The sequence below is a fragment of the Schistocerca gregaria genome, chromosome 1 (genome assembly GCF_023897955.1).
Source record: "Schistocerca gregaria isolate iqSchGreg1 chromosome 1, iqSchGreg1.2, whole genome shotgun sequence".
Classification (NCBI taxonomy): Eukaryota; Metazoa; Arthropoda; class Insecta; order Orthoptera; family Acrididae; genus Schistocerca; species Schistocerca gregaria.
The window spans coordinates 869,990,391-870,016,555 of NC_064920.1; the positions used below are offsets into that span (position 1 = coordinate 869,990,391).

At 37.2% G+C, this 26,165-nt stretch overlaps 1 protein-coding gene across 1 annotated transcript in view; it reads right to left on the bottom strand.

The window, feature by feature from the left end:
- Window positions 1–26,165, bottom strand: part of LOC126273233 (venom carboxylesterase-6-like) — a 159,173-nt gene that overhangs the window by 65,230 nt on the left and 67,778 nt on the right. The window lies entirely within an intron of this gene.

The window sequence follows — 26,165 nt, forward strand, 5'->3', positions numbered from 1 at the left end:
ATGTCTGCATGGCTGTGGGGAGTACAAGCAAGGTCAGGAGAAAATTGTTAGAGGAATGCAGACTAACCTGCCTCTGTTACTTTCATAACATAATGTAAGAAATGCTAAGGAGGATGCAACAATGCATATCAGAGGTTTGACAAAGCAATTAAGACACTGAAACAAATTGGTTAAGCAAATGTAGCAAACGAAAGACTGCTGACAACTTGTAGAGAGTGGAACCAATTCAGCCATGATGAATGACATGGAAAAGAGTGTCTCCTCAATGTCATGAGTACTCCATTTCACTTGACTAGAGTCCGTCAATCAGTAAGATTGATGGTCTTCATCTCATTGCAATCAATTCTCTCATTATCATATTTTGACATCTTGTTTACAAGATTTTTCCAATACTGGTCATTCTCCTGCATCCTTATGAGATGACCACTGATTCACAGCCATAGGTAACAGAAGACAGCCTCCACTACCAGCTGCCACTGAAGGGTAGTAAAGGCACTTACCAACACCGTTCCAACCTGGGGTACAAACTTCTCTAAAATCCAGGCTTGCTTGTGGCAGACAGCCTACTAAATCACAGGGTCAGGATCAGCATTCAACACAACCTCACACCATATGACATCACAGTCCATCTCCTGGGACGACACAGGCAGTCACCTGTGAGGGACAGTGTACTTCCAGAGCAGTGTGTGAGAGACAACATACATGCTCTGTGGTCACTGTCATCTCCTTGCAAATTCAGATTCAGGTTCTTTATTGGTCATTCTGCATTATTACATGCAACAGACTTCATGTGTTCACTTAATCTATTAATTTTACAAAATAAATTTTTACATATTTAAGTTGATATTGGGCATTTCTAAAAATCCTTCTAATGAATAGAATGGGTTAGACAACAAGACGTTATATACATTTTCTTCAAATAATTTGTCAGGCTTGATTAATGCATTCTTAGACAATATGTTATATATTTTAATTCACATATACTTGTGACTATTGTTAGTTTTAGCTAATCTATTTTGTGGCACCAGCGGAGAAGTACAGGTTCTTGTATAGTAGTCATGACTTTGATTTGTTACACTTAAATTAGGTAGTTCAGCAAGTATGTAGTTAACACTGTCAGAAATATATAAATTAATAATTGTTAAAATTCTATATTTAATGAACAATGGTTTACAATGTGTCCTGTTATCTACCTTAGCCATTACTCTGATTGCTTTCTTCTGGACCATCATAATTTCATTTATTTTTCTGTCGTTTCCCCAGAGTATTAACCCATACCTTAAAACAGATTGAAAGAAGGCAAAGTACGCTGTCATTATGTATTCAAATGTCACACAACACATCAGTCTCTTCAACAAATATACAACTCTTGACAACCTAACCACTATGTGATCAACATGAGAGTTCCACGTTAGACTGTTGTCAAGTATGATGGCTAAAAACGATGTCTTTTGTTTTTCTATTTTTGTAGTTTTTGATAGAGTGAACCACATATTCTGGGTCTTTCCCTCATTTAATAGTAGACCATATGCATTAAACCATGATGTTGCATTTTCTTTTCCCAATTTCATACCACTTACAAGATTATCAAATACATGGTTTACAGATGGAAAAGTTGTATCATCTGCATACATATACGTCTTTACATCCATATTTCCTGGTAAGTCATTTATGTGTACAAGAAAGAGAAATGGTCCCAATTTAGATCCCTCCATGTTGAACCTCGAGTGTGTTTGACAGATGACTTCTTGAACTCACCACCTGTTTCTTTTTATTGAGGTATGATTTGATGAGTTTTAAACTTTTATCACATATTGCATAGTACTCAAGTTTAGAAGTCAAAAGTTAGTGGTCAACACAGTCAAAGGCTTTGCTCAGATCACATAAGGTTACCTGTGTGTGAGCATGGTCCTCGAATGCATGATCCTCGAATGCTGCTAAAATGTCTCTGACTAAGAGCTCTATGACATGTATAACTGACCTTCCTTTTCTGTAACCAAACTGTGATGCACTTAACATATCATTTAGTTCTAGGTACTCATACATCTGCTGATATATTATGCCTTCGAAGTCTTTTCCTAGTACTGGAATTAGTGAAACTGGTCTGTAGTTTGCGGGATGTGATTTGATTTCCTTCTTAAAGACTGGAGTCACATTGGATAGTTTGAGAGGATCAGGAAAAACCCCTTCTATGAGACACAGGTTTATAGAATATGTTAATGGTGCTGCAATGCAATGTACAATTTCTTTCAATAGATTGTTTGACACATTAAAAATACCTGTACTGTATTAATTTTTTTAAGAACTTCATGTTGGCGTACATTTTTAAAGTGTTTCAATAATGATCTGGCCCTATTATGATTTAGGTTTGCTCTCTTAATATAATCTATATATGTTACATAGGGTTACTGATCAACTCTTTGATATCATTAGCACAGCTTACAAAATATTTTTTGGATGTATCTGCTGGTATTGGGACTGTCTTGTCAAAGTTTCCAATGATGCATGCCTTCCACAACACAGGCAGCAACCTGCTGTGGCCTGTGCACATGGCTGATACTGTGAACTATGGCAGCCTGAAACAGTCACTGGGTACAGCATATTTTCTTTCAACTTGCTACATGACCAGCTGTCACTGCAGATATGGCAGCAAGTTGTATAAAGAGAAATAAATTAAGTAATATTTAATTCTTTATTATTGCATCTAGCGATGCCACACAAGTTTCTCAGCCTCCATCCAGGCGATACAGTAGTGAATTCCAGCCTGGGAATGGGCAACTCCCACTAAATGCATAGCTCGTGCTATGTACCAATGAGTTGTGCTATCTTTGTAAAGTTTTCTTGTAATATAGTCTTTGTTCAGCTTTCAAGGAGGACTGTCTAGCCTTGTTGATGCTATGGAGTGGACTTCCATTTTTGAACTGATTATTGTGAACTCAGTGTGTTGCACAATTACCATTTTTACCTCATTTCACAAATACTAATGACACATGGAACTGAAAGGCAATTTTGGAATCAGTATTTATTTACCTGTGCCCTCTTTTGTGAGGTTCATGAAGCTGAATATACAAAGTTCATTGTTTAAAATTTTGTAACTGGAAATACACTCCTGGAAATGGAAAAAAGAACACATTGACACCGGTGTGTCAGACCCACCATACTTGCTCCGAACACTGTGAGAGGGCTGTACAAGCAATGATCACACGCACGGCACAGCGGACACACCAGGAACCACGGTGTTGGCCGTCGAATGGCGCTAGCTGCGCAGCATTTGTGCACTGCCGCCGTCAGTGTCAGCCAGTTTGCCGTGGCATACGGAGCTCCATCGCAGTCTTTAACACTGGTAGCATGCCGCAACAGCATGGACGTGAACCGTATGTGCAGTTGACGGACTTTGAGCGAGGGCGTATAGTGGGCATGTGGGAGGCCGGGAGGACGTACCGCCGAATTGCTCAACACGTGGGGCGTGAGGTCTCCACAGTACATCGATGTTGTCGCCAGTGGTCGGCGGAAGGTGCACGTGCCCGTCGACCTGGGACCGGACCGCAGCGACGCACAGATTCACGCCAAGACCGTAGGATTCTACGCAGTGCCGTAGGGGACCGCACCGCCACTTCCCAGCAAATTAGGGACACTGTTGCTCCTGGGGTATCGGCGAGGACCATTCGCAACCGTCTCCATGAAGCTGGGCTACGGTCCCGCACACCGTTAGGCCGTCTTCCGCTCACGCCCCAACATCGTGCAGCCCGCCTCCAGTGGTGTCGCGACAGGCGTGAATGGAGAGACGAATGGAGACGTGTCGTCTTCAGCGATGAGAGTCGCTTCTGCCTTGGTGCCAATGATGGTCGTATGCGTGTGTGGCGCCGTGCAGGTGAGCGCCACAATCAGGACTGCATACGACCGAGGCACACAGGGCCAACACCCGGCATCATGGTGTGGGGAGCGATATCCTACACTGGCAGTACACCTCTGGTGATCGTCGAGGGGACACTGAATAGTGCACGGTACATCCAAACCGTCATCGAACCCATCGTTCTACCATTCCTAGACCGGCAAGGGAACTTGCTGTTCCAACAGGACAATGCACGTCCGCATGTATCCCGTGCCACCCAACGTGCTCTAGAAGGTGTAAGTCAACTACCCTGGCCAGCAAGATCTCCGGATCTGTCCCCCATTGAGCATGTTTGGGACTGGATAAAGCATCATCTCACGCGGTCTGCACGTCCAGCATGAACGCTGGTCCAACTGAGGCGCCAGGTGGAAATGGCATGGCAAGCCGTTCCACAGGACTACATCCAGCATCTCTACGATCGTCTCCATGGGAGAATAGCAGCCTGCATTGCTGCGAAAGGTGGATATACACTGTACTAGTGCCGACATTGTGCATGGTCTGTTGCCTGTGTCTATGTGCCTGTGGTTCTGCAGTGTGATCATGTGATGTATCTGACCCCAGGAATGTGTCAATAAAGTTTCCCCTTCCTGGGACAATGAATTCACGGTGTTCTTATTTCAGTTTCCAGGAGTGTAAATCCTGATGTCTATATCCAGTGAATTAATATCTCTACTGGTACTATACAAAACCAGACCTCAAGAATCATCCCCTACATTACATCAAGATATTTCTACAAAATCAGTATGAGTGTTAGTAAAATCTTCTTGGCTAATGCAAAAACCACTGTCCAATTAGTAGTGTACACTCCTGTTCCTCATTACATCCTGCATAGCATTTATATGTCAAATAGGTCTGATAAAGAAATGCAAATACATCTTTCAAATTTTAGTAACATTGCTTGTTGATTGGACTGTGGGAACAGAAGCCAATTACATATGTGGTCTCATGATGGCATCCTTTGTTGTCTGCAAAGATATTAATTTCAGATTGTCTTTCAGATAAAGATGATTTACAAAAGCGATTGTGTAGCAATAAAATGTAAACATTTTGGAATTAACCTGAATTTGAATATAATGAACCAAATTTGTGTCTAGAGAAATTGTTAATCATGAAATAAAAAGGAAACAGAGAACTTCTAAACAACATGCCAGCATAAAAGAAAAGATAAATACATAAATTTCAAATCATGATATTTGTGGATTAAGTGGCTTGTGATCAAGTTAATAAAAATTATAACAAACAAAGATATAGTGAGTCATAATTGGGGGTGGGGGCTGCTAGGAATCAGGATTTAGACAATTCTCCAGTTGATTTTTTTTAAAAAAGAAAGAAAACAGCTCAGGGTGATTTACTGAGAGTGGCTTTATCCAATAGGGGAGAGAAGGAATTGAAGCTGCAAGCTGAAATAAAATCCAATAATGACATTTTGAAATCTGAAATAATATCCTATAGCATTTTTTTATAATCTGAATTGCTATCTACAATAAAATCCAACAATGACCTTTTAAAGTCTGAAATGCAAAAGAAAAGTAAGCAAATCAATAGTCACATCTCAGAATTAAAGCATGCACAAAAATCTGCCTTAAAGGGTATCCAGAAGCATTAAAATCTGTACAAAAATCAGTAGATGGAAAGGTTAATAATTGTTATTATGTTAGCAGTCTGACCTCTTTTTTTTCTTTTTTTTCCTTGTGCTCACTGTCTATGATGTGTGAACCATCTTTGTGTAGAAGTTCCTGTCTGTGTGGGTACCATGTAATATGTTCTCTCTGAATACAAGTATTATTTATCTTTACCACCACAGACCTATCTCTGCTACAAAGTTTTGGTCCTACAACAGTATATCTGTGCAGTAACCTAAGTATGTGATGTGGGCAGGAAGATAAATAACTGAACAAGCATTTCAACTCTTGGTTTTTAAAAGAAATCAGTTATGTAATTTAGCATCTGTGAATTTGGGTTTCAAAAAATATCTTCAAATGTAAGTTTAACCAAAACCACTACTCCAGTGGTACACAAACTAAGAAAGAAGGATAATTACAATACATGGAAGTTTGGAATGAAACTACCAGGTCACAGGTTTTTTCAAACCTAGTGCTGGACTGGGGCAGGTTACAGAGGATTTAGGTTCACTATGTAGAGGCTTTACTAAGGAAGATACCGTGGTTATTGTGGGTGGGCCGAGCAACAGTATTGACAGAGATCTGGGGTACAGCATAGTGTGTGACCTGGCAAATATTGATTGGGCATCGAGTCATACCAGTGTTGGGTTTGTGTCGGTTCTGGAGCGCCACGACCGGCCTCATTTGAGCTCTTCTGTCAGGAGAGTTAATTTGGAGTTGGAATGGCTACTTGGATCTGATGTGGGGTCACACATTGGTGTGGTTCCTGTTGATTCACTCTGTAGGTGGGACTATACTAGACATGGCCTACACCTCAACAAGAAGGGAAAGGGTAAACTGGCTGGGCTGATAGCAGGAAATTTAAAGGGGGGAGGAACTACATCTCATGGTAGTAACTCTTTTTTAGTTTAAGATCAGTGTCCAGTGGGAAACTCAGCCAGGCAAGTACTAAAGATGTTAAAAAAGTTCAAGATACTCACAAAAGTAAAATGAAAAATGTTAGTATATTTCATCAAAATATTGAGGGATTGAAGAATAAAATTGATGAGCTTCTGCTTTGTTTAGAAGATATAGAAACTGAGAATGTAATAGATGTACTATGCCTGTCTGAGCATCACATTGTCACTGATATGCAAAAGGTTAGCATCAATGGGTACAAATTAGCTGCACATTAAGTAGAGATAATATGATGAGAGGAGGAGTTGCCATATATGTCAAAAGCTTCCACAGCGCAAAACATTTAGAAACTAAAAAATTTTGTCTAGAGCAACATATGGAAGCATGTGCCACTGAACTAAAACTAAAAGATGGCACTTTCATAATTGTAACAGTGTATAGGTCCCCCTCAGGGAATTTCCAGCTATTTCTAGAAAACTTGGATGCTTTGTTGTGCTAACTGTCAGACACGGGGAAGCAAATTATCATTTTTGGGGATTTCAATGTTGATTCCCTGAAAGAGTGTGATAGGAAGAATGACCTTGTAGTATTACTCAGTTCTTTCAATTTGAGCTCCGTCATTGATTTTCCTACTCGGATAACAAAGAACAGCACGACATTGATAGATAACTTTTTTATAGACCAAGATAAGTTTAAGGACATAAATGCTTATCCTGTTGAGAATGGTCTTTCAGATCATGGTGCACAGCTAGTTACAGTACATGGCATAGCTCCACGCAGTATAACAAATCAGAAATTCAAAGCAGTGTGTTCAATTAACAATATAAATACTGCAAACTTTAGGGAAAGACTAAAGGAGCTAGACTGGGATGAAGTGTATATGGAACCCAATACAAAGTTGAAATATAACTTATTTCACGATACATTTTTAAGGGTATTTGAAAATTGTTTTCCCAAGAAAACAGTGAAACATAATTCCAAGAAAACATATAAAAAACCTTGGCTAACTAAAGGAATAAGAATATCTTGCAACCGTAAAAGAGAACTGTATCTAACAGCAAGAGGGAGTACTGACCCCGAAATTGTTCAATATTATAAAAACTATTGTGCAGTACTAAGAAAAGTTATTAAAAAGTCTAGAAGCATGTGTATCATGTCTGAGATCAGTAACTCTGATAATAAAATTAAAGCAATTTGGAATATTATTGAAAGGGAAACAGGGCAACCAAGAGCACAGGAAGACTTTAGTGCCATAAAACTGAATGACAAGTGTGCTAACAAACAATCTGAAATTGGAAATATTTTCCATAATCATTTTTTAAATGTTGTGGAGAAAGTAGGATCTAGATTTTCACTAGAAGAGGCAAGGCTTCTAATAGAAGAGGCCATACCTGTGCAGTTTCAAACAACTGTATTTCCACGAACCTCTCCCGCTGAAATCAGTAAAATAATAAACTCACTGAAAAGTAAAAGCTCTTACGGAATTGATGGCATTTCCAGCAAGATACTTAAAGCTTGTTCCCCACAGATAAGTAGGATTCTCAGCCATGTATGTAATACCTCTTTGGAGCAGGTTGTTTTTCCTGATAGACTGAAATATGCCATTGTAAAACCATTGCATAAAAAGGGGGATACATCGGATGTCAACAACTATCGCCCAATCTCTCTTCTGACAGCTCTATCAAAAATTTTTGAGAAAGTAATGTATTCAAGAGTAGCCTCCCATATATGTAAAAATAAAGTACTAACAAAATGTCAGTTTGGTTTTCAGAAAGGCTTTTCAACAGAAAATACCATATATGCTTTCACTGATCAAATATTAAATGCTCTGTATAACCGGACATCACCCATTGGTATTTTTTTTGATCTCTCAAAGGCCTTTGACTGTGTAAATCATGGAATTCTTTTAGATAAGCTAAATCATTATGGTTTGAGGGGGGCAGTGTACAAATGGTTTAATTCATACTTAACTGGAAGAATGCAGAAAGTTGAAATAAGTGGTTCATGTAATGTTAATACAACAGCTGATTCCTCAAACTGGGGGGCTATCAAGCACAGGGTCCCACAGGGTTCGGTCTTAGGTCGTTTACTGTTCTTGATATACATTAATGACTTACTATTCCATATTGATGAGGATGCAAAGTTAGTTCTTTTTGCTGATGATACAAGTATAGTAATAACATCCAAAAACCAAGAACTAAGTGATGTAATTGTAAATGATGTTTTTCACAAAATTATTAAGTGGTTCTCAGCAAACGGGCTCTCTTTAAATTTTGATAAAATGCAGTATATACAGTTCCGTACAGTAAATGGCACAACTCCAGTAATAAAAATAGAATTTGACCAGAAGTCTGTAGCTAAGGTAGAATTTTCAAAATTTTTAGGTGTGTCCATTGATGAGAGGTTAAACTGGAAGCAACACATTGATGGTCTGCTGAAACGTCTGAGTTCGGCTACGTATGATATTAGGGTTAGTGCAAATTTTGGTGATAAGAATCTCAGTAAATTAGCTTACTATGCCTACTTTCATTCACTGGCTTCGTATGGTATCATATTCAGGGGTAATTCATCGTTGAGTAGGAAAGTATTCATTGCTCAAAAACGTGTAATCAGAATAATTGCTGGAGCCCACCCACGGTCATCCTGCAGACATCTATTTAAGGATCTAGGGATCCTCACAGTAACCTCACAGTATATATATTCACTTATGAAATTTGTTGTTAATAATCCAGCCCAATTCAAAAGTAATAGCAGTGTGCATAGCTATAACACCAGGAGAAAGGATGATCTTCACTATGCAGGGTTAAATCTGACTTTGGCACAGAAGGGGGTAAATTATGCTGCCACAAAAGTCTTTGGTCACCTACCAAACAGCATCAAAAGCCTGACAGATAGTCAACCAACATTTAAAAATAAATTAAAAGAATTTCTAGATGACAACTCCTTCTACTCATTGGCTGAATTTTTAGATATAAATTAAGGGAAGGAAAAAAACTAACTTAAGCATTAATGACATGCAATATTTTGTGTAATGTAATATCTTGTACAGAAATCTTTCATTAACCTGACACGTTCCACATCATTGCGAAGTGTCGTATTCATGATCTATGGAACAAGTATTAATCTAATCTAATCTAATCTACTCCTTCTAATGTGCGAAAAATTATGGAAGTATGCCATAGGTGCAGGAACTCTATGGATGTAGAGAAGGGTACAGATTGTAAAGGGACAACTTCCTCTAGCATTACTTCTCATGAACAGAAGTAACCAATACCAAAAATATTTTTTTGAGTTTTGAGTGGGTTAACACTATCTCAGCTGTCTTTTAAGAGAATTTCATATGATTTTGTATATGATGTGTTATAATTGAAACTAAAATCTGTATAAAGAAATTACTTTATTACAATCGATATGTACTAGCTCTGTATATACAATTATAATTACTCTTTTTAGAAACATTTGAAATTTCGAATATTTAGCACACTTAAAATTTCTATTATTATTTATGCAGTTTGGCATTATTTAAAAAATAATAACATAAGTTAATAGAAATTCATTTGTCAAGAAAATCTGCAAACCCTTTGGAATTTTGTTAGTACCACAGAGTGAAGTAGTAGTGGGCATGCCTCCAATGTGATCGGATGTGTTTTTACTTTTGGTAAGAACAATGTAATCGTCAGATTTGTTGATATGGAAATTGTAAAGACAGTCTGATATAGAAAAATTTGATAGAATAAAATTTTGAGTAAAACAAAAATTCAGAGAAGGATCACTTCAAATTTGTTACATCTGTTGAAACTATGAGAATATATAATGACAAAAATTTTGGCTTCAAGAATCAGCCCTTAAAAGTGAAGAACTGGAGCCAACTACAACAAAAGAAAATAAGTAAAAAGTTTATTTTAAATCTTACTCCTCTCAAAGCTTATTAAAAGAGTTAACCATAAAGACAGTGACAATCAACAAATGGCTAGATAACTATTGGTGGCGTCACCTGGGATAAATTGACTAATAATGAAGTTTTGTCTGCTGCAGTTTATATATGAATGGATTTCTGTTCATGCAGAGGAAGAAGGCCGAGGGCTGTCCAACAAAGTTGTACCAACAGTGACGATGTACTACCAAGAATGATAGACTGGATCGAATGAAAGAGGACTTTACAACTACAACCAAGGACATAAAAAAAGGTAAGTATGAACTATTAATTTGTTTGTGCACTCATGTGCTTGTTAACAAAATGAATAGAGATGAGGGCAGGAGTGAGGTAGAAGGGAAACCTGTAGGATCCAGTCAAGACATGTCTGAGTCGATTGGAATCGTAGTCAGCAAAGAAACAGCACAAACTGATATTTTGCAATTAATTTTGTGAAAACTAGAGGAAATGAAGACAGATAACAATAGCAAATTTAGTGCAGTTAATTATCAGTTAAGTTAAATAAGAACCAAAAACAATAGTAAAATGGACAGGGTCAAAGAGCAAATGTACCAACTTAGTAATCAGGTTTCAGAGCTAAAAAATGGGTTGTCAGAGGGGTTAAAAAGCGTGAATGAAAAAGTTGATGTTTTAGAAAATAAATTTTTTGTTTTCAAAACTGTGGTAGTGAGTGAATCGGCAAGACACTTGAAGAATGTTAATGACATCAGAGTTCAACAGAAGGCCATAGTGGAAAGAATGGAAAAAAACATCACCAGTTTAGGCCACAAAATTTCAAATTTTGAAAACAAACTAACATAAATGCTTTAGATCAAAAAATTTCAGCAGTTCAGTAAAACTGCATTCACAAAAATCTGTATTCAAACAATCCTATCAAAAGTTTTTCCATCTGACAATTTACATCCACGAGATTTTCTGCACCACTGTAGAGATAGTTTTGTCAGGCATGTATGACAATCAAAAAATTAAATTTCTTAAAAGGTATCGTGAAGGTGAAGCTCTATTATGAGTAATTTTTAAATTTACGTCAGTAGGAAACATATCAAAGTTTCGAAAAAAAATTTATTAAATTTTTGTCGGAAGCTGAGTAGGGGAGAATTAAAATTGAATTTTTGAATGGTCCTAATTATAGGAATAGGGATGGTACTTTGAAAGAGTTTTGTAAGAATCCACTTAAAAATTAACACACCTTGGAAAACCATTTGATAAAATGACCTTGATTGATGCACTTCAAAGGAGGTTCCAGATAGGTTGCAGTGAGATATAATACATGGCCCTAACAACTGTCTTGAACGATTTTTACGATATGTTGATAGGCCAGATAGGGCTGTAGAAAGAAGTATGTATCATAACAATCAGAATGATAGAAATCACAATGGGAAAAACTACATAAACTGAGATAATGGTAACTTCTATTAGGATCAAAATATCAACAGGGACAGATATTTTCAACACTAGCAGGATAGGAATAACAGGGATAACCTTGGGCAATTTAATAAAAGAAACAATCATAGAGGTACTACTCAGGAAACGGCAGTCCGTCTCAATGAAGGTCCACAGTTTTGGAGCAAAGAACCACAGTTACACTCACAATTAGACAATAATAACAGTGTTAACGATATGGCACAGATACCTGAAATTGAACAAAAGTAATATCACACTTCTCATTTATGTTTTGATCAAAAATTTTGGGATATCACAATTAATTATGATGACGTAGGTGCTAATCGCAAACCACAATATGATAGTGATGAAAATTTTAATGTAATATGTATTAATGATTTCTTCTCATGGTCAGAAAACAGTGTTATTGATGTATGTAAATAAGGTGATGACTGTATTTGGTCAATGTGAATGAGAGTTGTGGCATAACTGAGGTTGGTAAGTTTTGAGGCTGGTAGCTTATTGTAAATGAATGAAGGTGAGGTAAGTAACTTTGATGGAGGTGGGACTTATGTTGTTGATGAAGTAATTTTGGAAGAACCTGATAATGATGATGATGATGATGATGATGATGATGATTTTGAAGAGTGTCATGTATTTGTGGAGTTTAAGAATAATGAAGTTTCAGAGTTATTTGTGATTGATGTTGACAATACAGGTAAGATAAGTGATGTATGTGATATTGTAGGTGAGAGTCATGGGATACCAGTCCAGTCAATACAGTTTTTCATTAATGTCATGCAGAGTAATGATCCAAACAGTAAAGTCGAGTTATCTGCAAGCCTGGAGAATAAAGGTGGAAACTTTTTGAAGTTTGTTTTATACCATATTGATGATGACATAGATAAATTTACATTCTGGAATAAGTTAGCAGTGGTTAGTCAAAATTTGTATCCAAACTTGCTGAATGAAGTGAAAGAAGATCTAAGCAGAAAATGTAATTTTGACAGGAAAATGTTTTTTGTTCCTTCGTAACAAGTGATGTTAGTGGTGCCATGGTAGCCATTCACTGTACTCAATCTCTACCTGACAATATGAGTAACAAAAGTAATTCTATGATACCAGAGAAGTTGATAAAACCCTGTAAAAACAGTGTGGATATAGTATTTGATGAAATTTATAGCGATCTTTTACACAAAGTGTCTAACAACAGATAGGATGATCCAGAGTTTTGGTGTGATTACACTAAAATTAAAATTGATCTGCGAGAAGGCAACTCTTTGATTGATACAGATAGCCAGATTTGTGGTGTATCTGAACAATATAGAGATAAGATTAAGTATAGTAAGAATTTTGTGGAAATGCCCATTGTATATGTAAAGATAAGAGGACTACTGGTAAGCAACAAAAACTGGTAAAATCCTAGGTACTGTTAGCTTTTAATATAGAAGACAAAGCCTTTGAACACATATGATTAGTAGTCCCTAGTCAGGAAGAAAATATATACTAAATTTGCAGATTTATATGACTATATAAGTGTGTAAAAGTTGATCAAGAATGCAGTATGTTAGATGATGTGATTTCTAAAGTTCTGCCTAATCTATTGATTGAATTTAAATCTATGATACACTATGTTTGCAGATTCATTTGACTGTATAGTTCTGTGTTTTTTTTTTTTTTTTTTTTTTTTTTTTTTTTTTTTTTTTTTTTTTTTTTGTCAGGAATGTAGTATCTAGGATGAAGTGATTTCTAAAGTTTTGTCTTACATATTGACTGAGTTTAAATCTATGATGCACTACATTTATAGGTTCATACAACTATATAAATATGTTTTGTAATAGATTTGTGCTCTAGAATTTGATACATATATGCCATGAGACTAAATGAATAAATACTTTTATAGTTTTGAAATGGAACAATGTAATTAAATGTCTAGTAGTGAGTCCTCACATTTTGTACTGTAAAAAATTAGAAATAATATATCTGTATATCTGTGTGTATCACCTTATTAATTCATTTTTTTTGTCATTGTGTTTAGCTCTGTTTATTAAAGTTTTGTATGTGAACCATTTTAATCATATCTGACATAAATCCTATATACCTGCTTTTGCAATATAAATAGGGAGAGCATATGCTGAGTGATGTGAGGGAGATATTGAACAGCATCTTTAGTACACAAAACAATGTTTCAGAATTTTATGTAAATGCTAGATAGTAAGCCAACAGGAAATTATCTATCCTTTGGACCATGTGATGAGAAATCTAGGGGAAAAAAGGGTCACAATAACTGCTGATTTCAACATATATCTAGCCAGTGAAGCCAATAACTCAACAAAATTCATTGATATGATTCATATATTGGGTTTCAGTGCAAATTTCACTGATTTTACTCAAGTAAACGAAATGTCTGCAACATGTATAGTTAACATTTTAACCAATTACACTTACAATGAGGCAAATAAGTATTGTTTAGATTTAGGACTTTCTGATCATTTTGCTCTGTTTATGGAGTTACCAAAAACAATAGAAACATGCTCGAAAAAAATCCTACATCAAATGCCAGTTCAGAAAAGAAAATATGAAATTATTCCATAATAGATTAGATAAGGTCGAGTGGAACTATACAGTCAAATGAATCTGCAAACATAGTGTATCATAGATTTAAATTCAATCAATAGATTAGGCAGAACTTTAGAAATCACATCATCTAACATACTGCATTCTTGATCAACTTTTACACACTTATATAGTCATATAAATCTGCAAATTTAGTATATATTTTCTTCCTGACTAGGGACTACTAATCATATGTGTTCAAAGGCTTTGTCTTCTATATTAAAAGCTAACAGTACCTAGGATTTTACCAGTTTTTGTTGCTTACCAGTAGTCCTCTTATCTTTACATATACAATGGGCATTTCCACAAAATTCTTACTATACTTAATCTTATCTCTATATTGTTCAGATACACCACAAATCTGGCTATCTGTATCAATCAAAGAGTTGCCTTCTCGCAGATCAATTTTAATTTTAGTGTAATCACACCAAAACTCTGGATCATCCTATCTGTTGTTAGACACTTTGTGTAAAAGATCGCTATAAATTTCATCAAATACTATATCCACACTGTTTTTACAGGGTTTTATCAACTTCTCTGGTATCATAGAATTACTTTTGTTACTCATATTGTCAGGTAGAGATTGAGTACAGTGAATGGCTACCATGGCACCACTAACATCACTTGTTACGAAGGAACAAAAAACATTTTCCTGTCAAAATTACATTTTCTGCTTAGATCTTCTTTCACTTCATTCAGCAAGTTTGGATACAAATTTTGACTAACCACTGCTAACTTATTCCAGAATGTAAATTTATCTATGTCATCATCAATATGGTATAAAACAAACTTCAAAAAGTTTCCACCTTTATTCTCCAGGCTTGCAGATAACTCGACTTTACTGTTTGGATCATTACTCTGCATGACATTAATGAAAAACTGTATTGACTGGACTGGTATCCCATGACTCTCACCTACAATATCACATACATCACTTATCTTACCTGTATTGTCAACATCAATCACAAATAACTCTGAAACTTCATTATTCTTAAACTCCACAAATACATGACACTCTTCAAAATCATCATCATCATCATCATCATCATCATCATTATCAGGTTCTTCCAAAATTACTTCATCAACAACATAAGTCCCACCTCCATCAAAGTTACTTACCTCACCTTCATTCATTTACAATAAGCTACCAGCCTCAAAACTTACCAACCTCAGTTATGCCACAACTCTCATTCACATTGACCAAATACAGTCATCACCTTATTTACATACATCAATAACACTGTTTTCTGACCATGAGAAGAAATCATTAATACATATTACATTAAAATTTTCATCACTATCATATTGTGGTTTGCGATTAGCACCTACGTCATCATAATTAATTGTGATATCCCAAAATTTTTGATCAAAACATAAATGAGAAGTGTGATATTACTTTTGTTCAATTTCAGGTATCTGTGCCATATCGTTAACACTGTTATTATTGTCTAATTGTGAGTGTAACTGTGGTTCTTTGCTCCAAAACTGTGGACCTTCATTGAGACGGACTGCCGTTTCCTGAGTAGTACCTCTATGATTGTTTCTTTTATTAAATTGCCCAAGGTTATCCCTGTTATTCCTATCCTGCTAGTGTTGAAAATATCTGTCCCTGTTGATATTTTGATCCTAATAGAAGTTACCATTATCTCAGTTTATGTAGTTTTTCCCATTGTGATTTCTATCATTCTGATTGTTATGATACATACTTCTTTCTACAGCCCTATCTGGCCTATCAACATATCGTAAAAATCGTTCAAGACAGTTGTTAGGGCCATGTATTATATCTCACTGCAACCTATCTGGAACCTCCTTTGAAGTGCATCAATCAAGGTCATTTTATCAAATGGTTTTCCAAGGTGTGTTAATTTTTAAGTGGATTCTTACAAAACTCTTTCAAAGTACCATCCCTATTCCTATAATTAGGACCATTCAAAAATTCAATTTTAATTCTCCCCTACTCAGCTTCCGACAAAAATTTAATAAATTTTTTTTCGAAACTTTGATATGTTTCCTACTGACGTAAATTTAAAAATTACTCATAATAGAGCTTCACCTTCACGATACCTTTTAAGAAATTTAATTTTTTGATTGTCATACATGCCTGACAAAACAAAGATGCTGTAACTTACCAAATGAAAGTGTTGGTATGTTGATAGGAGACAATAAAAAACACACAAACACAAACACAAAATTTTGAGCTTTCGCAGCCTAACGTTGCTTCATCAGGAAAGATGGAAGGAGAGGGAAAGACAAAAGGATGTGGGTTTTAAGGGAGAGGGTAAGGAGTCATCCCAATCCCGGGAGTGGAAAGACTTACCTTAGGGGGAAAAAAGGACAGGTATACACTCGCACACACACACACACACACACACACACACACACACACACACATCCATCTGCACATATACAGACCCAGGCAGACAGTGCAAAGCGAAGGAACTTGCCCCCCTTCTTGCAGCAGTCTACCGTAGGTCTCTAGAAGAGTGTAGCATTCCAAAGGATTGGGAAAGGGCACAGCTAATCCCCATTTTCATGAAGGGATGTCGAACAGATGTGCAGAACTATAGACCCATATCTCTAATGTTGATCAGTTGTAGAATTTGGAACACATATTATGTTCAAGTACAATGACTTTTCTGGAGACTAGAAATCTACTTTGTAGGAATCAGCATGGGTTTCAAAAAAGATGATCGTGTGAAACCCAGCTCGCGCTATTCATCCATGAGACTCAAAGGGCCATAGACATGGGTTCGCAGGTAGATGCCGTGTATCTTGACTTCCGCAGGGCATTTGATACAGTTCCTCACAGACGTTTAATGAAAAAAGTAAGAGCATACGAACTACCAGACCAATTGTGTGAATATATTGAAGAGTTCCTAGATAACAGAACGCAGCATGTCATTCTCAATGGAGAGAAGTCTTCCGAAGTAAGAGTGATTTCAGGTGGGCTGCAGGGGAGGGTCATAGGACTGTTGCTATTCACAATACACATAAATGACCTTGTGGATAACTTCGGAAGTTAACTGAGGCTTTTTGCGGATGATGCTGTGGTATATCGAGAGGTTGTAACAATGGAAAATTATACTGAAATGCAGGAGGATCTGCATTGACCCATGGTGCAAGAAATGGCAATTGACAAGTGTAATGTGCTGTGAATACATAGAAAGAAAGATCCTTTATCATTTAGCTACAATATACAGGTCAGAAACTGGAAACAGGTAATTCCATAAATTATCTGGGAGTAGGCATTAGAAGTGATTTAAAATGGAATGATCATGTAAAGATGATCGGTAAAACAGAAGCCAGACTGAGATTCATTGGAAGAATCCTATGGAAATGCAATCCAAAAACAAAGGAAGTAGGTTACAGTATACTTGTTCGTCCACGGCTTGAATACTGCTCACCAGTGTGGGAGTCATACCAGATAGGGTTGATAGAAGAGATAGAGAAGATCCAACGGAGAGCAGCGCACTTCATTACAGGATCATTTAGTAATCACAAAAGATGTGGGTGTAGTTCTACTAGATGGTGTTTGAGCTGCTGCTCAAATTTGGGAAGCTCCTGGACAAATGGTTTCAGTGATGGTGGGAGAGCACTGAAAACCATGCAGTTTTTGTAATGGATTTCTTTTTGTACAATACTACGTTTTTTAATTCATAATGGAAGTCCATCTTCCTCCAGGTATTGTGGGTATGGTATGAATCATTGGCTTTGCATAGTTTCTCCTTTTCACCAAGGAAACATAACAGGGAGTAGATATATATACAATCAGTTGTTAGTATCCATAATTTTCTAAAAAATGTTTCTGCAAGAATACCTAGGCTGGACTCCACTCATTATCATCATAACTCTCTTTTTGGTAATGAATATTTTTTTGGAAAGTGGCTGATTACCCCAGAAAACTATGTCATACAACAATGCACATGGTAGTAACTAAAGCAAGAAGTTTTTGTGGTGTCTCAGTCACAGACAGTGGAAACGGTGTGAGTAGCAAATGCTGCTGAGCTGAGTTTCTTGAGAAGTTGTAAAATATGTTCAGATGATTTTAGATTGTTGTCAATGTGTACACCTAGGAACTTGGATGACTCAACTTGTAGTAATCCACTACCATTACATTTAATACTTAATTGATCCTCCACTTTTTTACTTACTTGGAAATGAACAAACTGTGTCTTATTAACATTTAGTTATAACTCATTGCTTATGAACCAATTAAGTACTTCATTAAAGACGATACTGGGCAATTCCTCAAGATTGTGGCTGGTAGTTTTGTTGATGAGGATGGAGGTGTCGTCAACGAAAAGAATAAAATGAGTTTTGAAGACATTATGCAAGGGAAGGTTCATTGATAAAGAGGCGGAAGAGATGAGGGCCAAGTACAGAGCCCTGAGGAACATAACAGCCAATAGAGTCCCAGTTAGATGATACAGAGTGCCGCCCAGAATCGTTCAAAATGGCCTTCTGCTTTCTTCCAGTTAGGTGGGATTTAAGCCATGAGTCAGCTGATCCACTTATGCCATAATATTCAGCCTTTGTTATGAGGATTTCATGGTTAACACTATCAAAGGCCTTAGAAAGGTCACAGAAGATACCAGTTTATTATTAAAAGACTCAAAGATTTGATGGGTGAAGGAGAAAATATTCATATACCCTGTTGAAGTCCAAACTGGCTACTGTCTAATACCTTGTAATGAATGAGGTGGTTAACAAGTCTTTCTCAAGAATTTTAGATAAGGTTGTTAAAAGGGAAATCGGCCAATAGTTGGTAATGTCAGTTTTATCACGTTGCTATTGTGCCAGCATACTCTGAATGAGGCATGTTTAGTGCTATTGTATGCTAGAACATCCACAAGAAAATGGTTCAGATATTTTAGCACCAATTAATGACCTTTTGGCACTTTTGCAAGATTACAAATTCGTTTTCTCTTGAACATATTTGAAGAGATATTTACTTTCACTGATGTGTTATACAACATTCATTAGAACCAAACAAGTCATATTTTGCAATGTGAACAGAAAATCCAAGAAACTTGTCACTCCATCGCCTTGATGACTGTGAACAAGTTTTCCAAGAAACCATGTTGCAAGTAGGAGAACCTTCAAACAAGAAAATATCAACTATAAACACATCTATTGGGAAGCATTTGATAGCCACTTGGATTTAAGATTTCGAGATCTTGGATTTAAGGTTTCAAGATCTTGGATTTAAGATATCAAGACTATTCTAAATAAAGTTTTGCCATTTGAAAACTATGAACAATATTCTAAATAGTTCCTTGAAAACAACTACCAAAGTTTCTTAGATACACATGGAAAGTTCTTTAATGCCATTCAATTGAAAAATGAGCAGACTGCAGGGTACAGTACTGAAGGGTTAGGAAATAAAACCTTGAGTGAAGCTGCAAAACCACAGAGCACTAATTCAATGCTAAACAAAAGTTTTCAGCAGTTTAATATGTTAATGTCATTACTGTATAGAATGCCTGAGAGCAGTGCTGTTTTTTGGGAGGAATGCTGGGGGTTGCGTACCCCTAAACTATTTCATCAACAAAGTAATTTTTTTAAGATGTTAAGAGCTTGGAAGAGTGCCAAAGATTTATTTCAAGGATGTAAATTTTTTATTTAACTTTTTCATGTTGGTAATCACAATACAAATGATGCCAGTGCAGCTTTTGGTGGGAAAAGTGATGTCATTGGCTGTTTCAAGCATTTTGAAGCTGCGGCTACCGTTCTCGACAACTGAATTGCTAGCAGTCAGTTCGACAAGCATCTAGTGCCATCGCCCGCTAATAGTGGGTGATGGTAGTGCTAAACAGATATGTGTACACTCAAATGCTGAGCTACCGATAGATGTCTCTACAGTCCCGCTACCATGATGATGTTGATGACTTCATGGCTAAAAGCAGACGGGTGGTATTCCACGCTTCAGTTATAAGTAATTTCCACTGCATTATATTCAATGTCGGAGAACCCTCAAACTATTTTTTAGAAAAAAAGCACTGCCTGAGAGTTTTTTTTGAATCGAAAAATGTTTTCAGAGGTGATGAGCATTTGTAGCTACTCTCAAAATTTTTCTTGAAAAGAGAGAATGTCTCATCTAGGAATTATTTAAATCGGAGCTCACAGAAGCTCACAGAAGGAAAGAAAATTTCTTTCAGGAGATGGTTACCAAATCTGCCAATCTGTCAGGGGTGAATTTAAAGCCAGAAACCATTTATTTTCTACGAAACTTTGCTTATGGTAGTATAAATTGATATTAATTCCAATTATTTCAATATTTATTCTTTCAATTTAAATTACTACCAGCTGTGCCTTCACTCTTTAATATTTATTCTTTTATCTTCAAATAGTAGGGTACCAGCTGTGAATCACAATGAGCCTGTCCATTGATTTACCATTTGATGGTAGCCACAAAATGCATGGCTACTCTGTACTGCCTGGCTCTTTCCACTGTCCAGATGAATGCATACACTCATTGCAAACTAAAGGTGTTCAAAATATATCATTGGTAAAAGGGGACTGTGCATTTTAACACATTGCAAGACACAGTTACAGGTGCATCTGAACAGCTTGGCAATCATGGCCAGTCTCCCCTAGCTCTTCCCTGGTGTGGCTGTCCCATTATGTGGAAGGCCAGGTAGAAATTCTTACCTGCAGCAAATGTGCAGGTGCTGCACTCTTGTGACGCCTTGCACCAATACAGAACATTCTGCCCACCTAATTTATATAAATTACACCAACACAAATAAGCACAATAAGTCAGATCAAATAACCAAACAACCAAGGAAATAAAATCACTGCAAAAATAATGTCCACTGAAAACAAAGGAAACATAAATTCAGTTAGTAACTGAATAGTTATGAACCCTGAGGCCTATGTTCCTCATGGAACAACACAGATCTTTTAAGATGTAGGGGCCTGGTGAGTGTGGTCAATTCCCAGCACAAATGAAGCTATAATGTGTAATCTCTAACTTATTTACTTACTATCTGTCGTTTGATGACTCTGCATGTTTGGACTGGTATGAACATATTAAAAAGGAGAGATCTGTTCACTCAACATTATTGTGGTTCATGAGAAACATTAAACACACTTGAAGAGTCATTACATGATTTTGTAGCTAGCTGCCAGAGAATATTAACTTTATCTTACTACCTTTGACCTTCTGCAATTCAAACTTAAGTCCCGCAGTACAATTAGTGGCACTGCATTGCAGGATCACTGCATCAAGAAACAGCATAAAAGTGACTGTAAGAAGACATTCAAGGTAAACAAAATGAACTCTTCATGGAGGTACCCTCAGGAAGACAAATATAAATCTGAGTCAACCATGCAAATTTATTTCGGTGCCCTGAGGACATGGATAAGAGGTATGGAAAGAAGAGACTTTTATCAAAAATAACAATTTTCAGAAATCAGTAGAAGAAAATATGGCATTGCCTTGAGCTGAAACCACACTGCAAACAGCAGCATCAGTGCATGATGGGAGTGGCGACTGGGTGGGGTTAAGGAGGAGGCTGGTGTGGGGTGGGGAGGGATAGTATGGTGGGAGTGGCTGACAGTGAAGTGTTGCAGTTTAGATGGAGGGCAGGAGAGAAGATGCATGTGGAAGGGGGAGGGGGTAAGTAGTGTAAAAGAGATAAAATAAAAAGAAATTAAAAGAATGTGTGTCGCGGTGAAATGATGGTTGTGCAGTACTGGGATGGGAACAGGGAGGGTGCTGGATGGGTGAGGACAGTGACTAAGGAAGGTTGAGGCAGAAGGGTTACGGGAATGTAGGATGTATTGAAAGGAAGTTCCCACCTGCGCAATTCAGAAAAGCTGGTGTTGGTGGGAAGGATCCATATGGCACAGGCTGTGAAGCAGTCATTGAGATGAGGGATATCATGTTTGGCAGCGTGTTCAGCAACAGGGTGGTCCACTTGTTTTTTGGCCACAGTTTGTTGGTGGCCGGACATGCAGACAGACAGCTTGTTGGTTGTCATGCCTACATAGAATGCAGCACAGAGGTTGCAGCTTAGCTTGTAAATCACATGACTGGTTTCACAGGTAGTCCTGCCATTGATGGCATAGGTGATGTTAGTGACCGGACTGGAATAGGTGGTGGTAGGAGGATGTATGGACAGGTGGTACATCTAGGTCTATTACAGGGGTATGAACTGCCCCACTGCCATTGTCTTTGTCCCATTTTTTTCTCCCCCATTGCTACTGTCTCTTTCTTTCTCATTTATAGTCTGCTGTCTTTATCTTCAGTCACCACTTTCTCCTCTCCACAAATGTTCTTGAGGATGGTTTGTTTGGGGTTTTGACCCTTAGACTGCGAAATTTTAACAGCTGGGTTTAGGGGATGGGAGAAAGTGGACAAATTTTTTCCTGTTAAAGTTCACCGTTCTGTGGGGGAGGAATGGACAGGTGTGGAAGGGGAGGGCCTGACACACCCCCTTCCTCCCCAAGCCTATATACAGTTTCCACTCATCTCTTTTTTTCATTTCCACTGTCTCTCCTTTCTTTTTCTACCATTGCTACTATACCTACCTATTCAAATAGCAATCATACTCATAAGTGGAAAGAATTTACTTACCATGTAACAGTTTAGAGTTCAAAAAAGCTGCTAGAATGAGAACGTCATTTATAAATTCACTCATCAAGCAGTAGTGCCTTAAATAATAATGTATTATCAGCTGGTATTTTTGCGATCCTTCCAAGGTGTCTGTATAGATCATGATACTCTCTTAGAAGACTCAAGTCCTCTGGTATTGATGGTATTATGCACAGCTGGTTTGAATGATGCCTGACAAACAGAATGTGGAAGGTCATGCTGAATAATTCTGACAGTGTCAGAAAGGTAGAAAATTTTAGTGACTGGGGGGAGAAATCACTGAGAGAGTCCCAAATGATTCCTTTTTGGGTCCACTCCTATTTCTTATTTATGTGAACGACCTTTCACTAAATGTTCAACCAGGAAAACTGGTACTTTTTTCAGATGATACTAATGTTATAATAAATCTCATTACAGAAAAAGCAACAGAAAAGTTGGTGAATGATATTTTCCAAAGGATTATTAAGCAGTTCTCTGAACATGGACTCTCCTGAAATTTTGAAAAAAAAAAAAAAAAAAAAACACTAAATTCAGCTCTGTGCAATGAGTAGAGTCATATCAAAAATTGGTGTGACACATTACCAGGAGTCAGTAAATAGAGTAGAATGCTCCATATTATTGGGTGTACCTGGCAGAAGCATATTACTGACCTTCTCAAACAGTGAAATGCAGTTACTTTTGCCCTTCATGTAATTCCTAATCTTGGAAACACATGTATCAACCTCCTGACATATTCTGCATATTTTCACTCAGTAATGTTGTAGAGAATAATTTTCTCAGATAACTTATCTCTTAGAAATAAAGTACTGTTTGCACAAAAGCAAGCAGTAAGAATGATACGTCATGTTCACTCATGCATGTCATGTAGGTATCTTTTCAAGGAGCTGGGTATTTTAACTTCACTCTCACTATAAATACATTCAAAAATGAAATTCGTCATTCATAATCCATTACAATTTGAGGAGGACAGTGACGTACGTGCCTGCAGTGCTAGACAGAAAAATGATCTTTATTACCAATTGGTAGAGCTGTGAGTGGCTCAGAGAGGAGTTCAATATACAGCAACAAAAGATTTCAGTAATCTGGCCAATAACATAAAATGTCTGACAGGCAGTGAAGCAAGCTTTAAATCTAATTCATATTCAGAAATCCTGGACAACTCCTATTCCACTGAGAAGTTTCTACTTAAAAACAGGTAGCCAGTAAAAAAATAAATAAAATAATAAAAATAAAAAATAAATTAAGTGTAGATGCATGAGTAGGACTAAAAATAATAATGTCTTCATTAATACTGACACTAATCACCTGTAAATATCCCATAAACTGACTCATTTCACATTGTTTTGGTAAAAGAGTCATTCAAATGCTCTATAGCACAAGTAACTAACTAAATAATTAAATAACCACCACTCTTTCTTTTTTACTGCCACCATCAGTATCTCCTCTCTCTTTTAAGTCCACTACTATTGTCTTCATCCATTCTCTTTTCCTTCCACTGCCAGTTTCTCTGACCCACCAGCACTCTCTCTGCTCTCTATCTCTCCCACTAGTGCTGTCTCCTATCTCTTCCAACATCACTGTCTCTCTGCTACTCTCTTTTGCACAAAAAAGTATGAATATGTTAAAATGCTGAAATTTTTGCTGAGGAAGGCACAATGAAGTTTGAGGCAGCTGGTTTCCCACTTTTTTGTCAGAGTCTTTTAAAGAGAAACCTATTCACCCTATATGTGCTCTGACAGGAGCACTTTTCAGCAGTTCCCTTCTGTTCCCTATTACAGCATGGTGTAATGCTTATATAAAATGAATTCTGTAGATCAGTAAAGTTTTTACCCTTTACTTGTATATTATGACACACTCACATACTTTGACACTTAAACACAACAAAGAAGTATGCACAATATGAGGGAAACACAAAATTGTCTCCCATCTAATGCAACACTACTTTACAAAAAATGCACAACATTTTAGGCCACACTTACAGTATAACAAAAAATGCAATGTTTTATTTGTAAGTACAATGAATTTCATACAGTCACACGATAAAATCATTTCTTGTAAAGTGTTTACCCCATCTTGTGCCCGTTATAGAGAGACAGTGCACTGTAAAATCTGATTGGTGAAATAACTGCAACGAAAAACATAGTCTGGTGTCCTCGGAACCGACCCCAGAACCCTTGTCATGTGTTAACTAGATAAGTTAAAACTACCTTTATATGTCGAACTGGAGGCTGAAAGTCTGTAATTGATAATGGTATTGAGAAAGTTTTAAAGCTCTTTGAGAACATCATGTTAAGAATATATAGGAAAATTTTGATTATTTGGCATGAGCAGAAATCATACAAATGGCATCCCTACAAACAGGTACTCTTGGTACCAAAAATTCCTGTTTTTTGTTTTTTTTTTTTCCCCAGGAACTGCCAGTGAACAAATGGTGCATTTATGAGCCAACTAAGCCAACCATACACAACACATAATGCACAAGAACCAACCAATTTTTTTCAATTTGCCCAGGCTAGAGGAAGTGTGTAATATTTTAATTTTGACCCTTTACTGAAGGGTAGCTACAATATGCCTGTTCTCCCTATTGGTATATAAATGGCCACTAGGCCAAGGGGTACCCAAAACACTTGATCCTTTATCTCTATGATCAGTAGAACCTGAGATATGACCTCCTGATAAATTGCATTGTCACATATGGCATTTGGGAATATATTGGTGCTGTGCACTGTCATGCATGAACCAATGAAACAGAAGAACAAGCACTGTTGTGTTGCTGAACTACTGAAAAAATTCTTGAAGAACAAACAACATAATAATCACTTAGGAATAAAGGAGACAACTCACCAAAAGTCAGAGGTGCTGCATTGTCAGTAGCTACACAAACAGATGGTGCAGAGCATAGCTAGCTTTCAGTATGCACTTCTTTGTTCAAGCTTGGGGGGGGGGGGGGGGGGGGATATGTAGGGGCTTATCAAAGAGTGGGCAGCCATCTATGGAAAAGCCAGGGATGCAGGTAGAGGGAGCAAGTGGCAGATAGGTGGGCACATGATTTTGTAGTCTAGGGTGTGAGGTAACAGCATAACAGCATGCAACTAGCTGATTTGGAGGCACAAATTCAGCGGCAGTAACGGGGCAGGGGACAGGGGATGGTGTACACACACACACACACACACACACACACACACAATTGGGTGAGGGTGGGAGTGCCTTAGGTTTATGCCA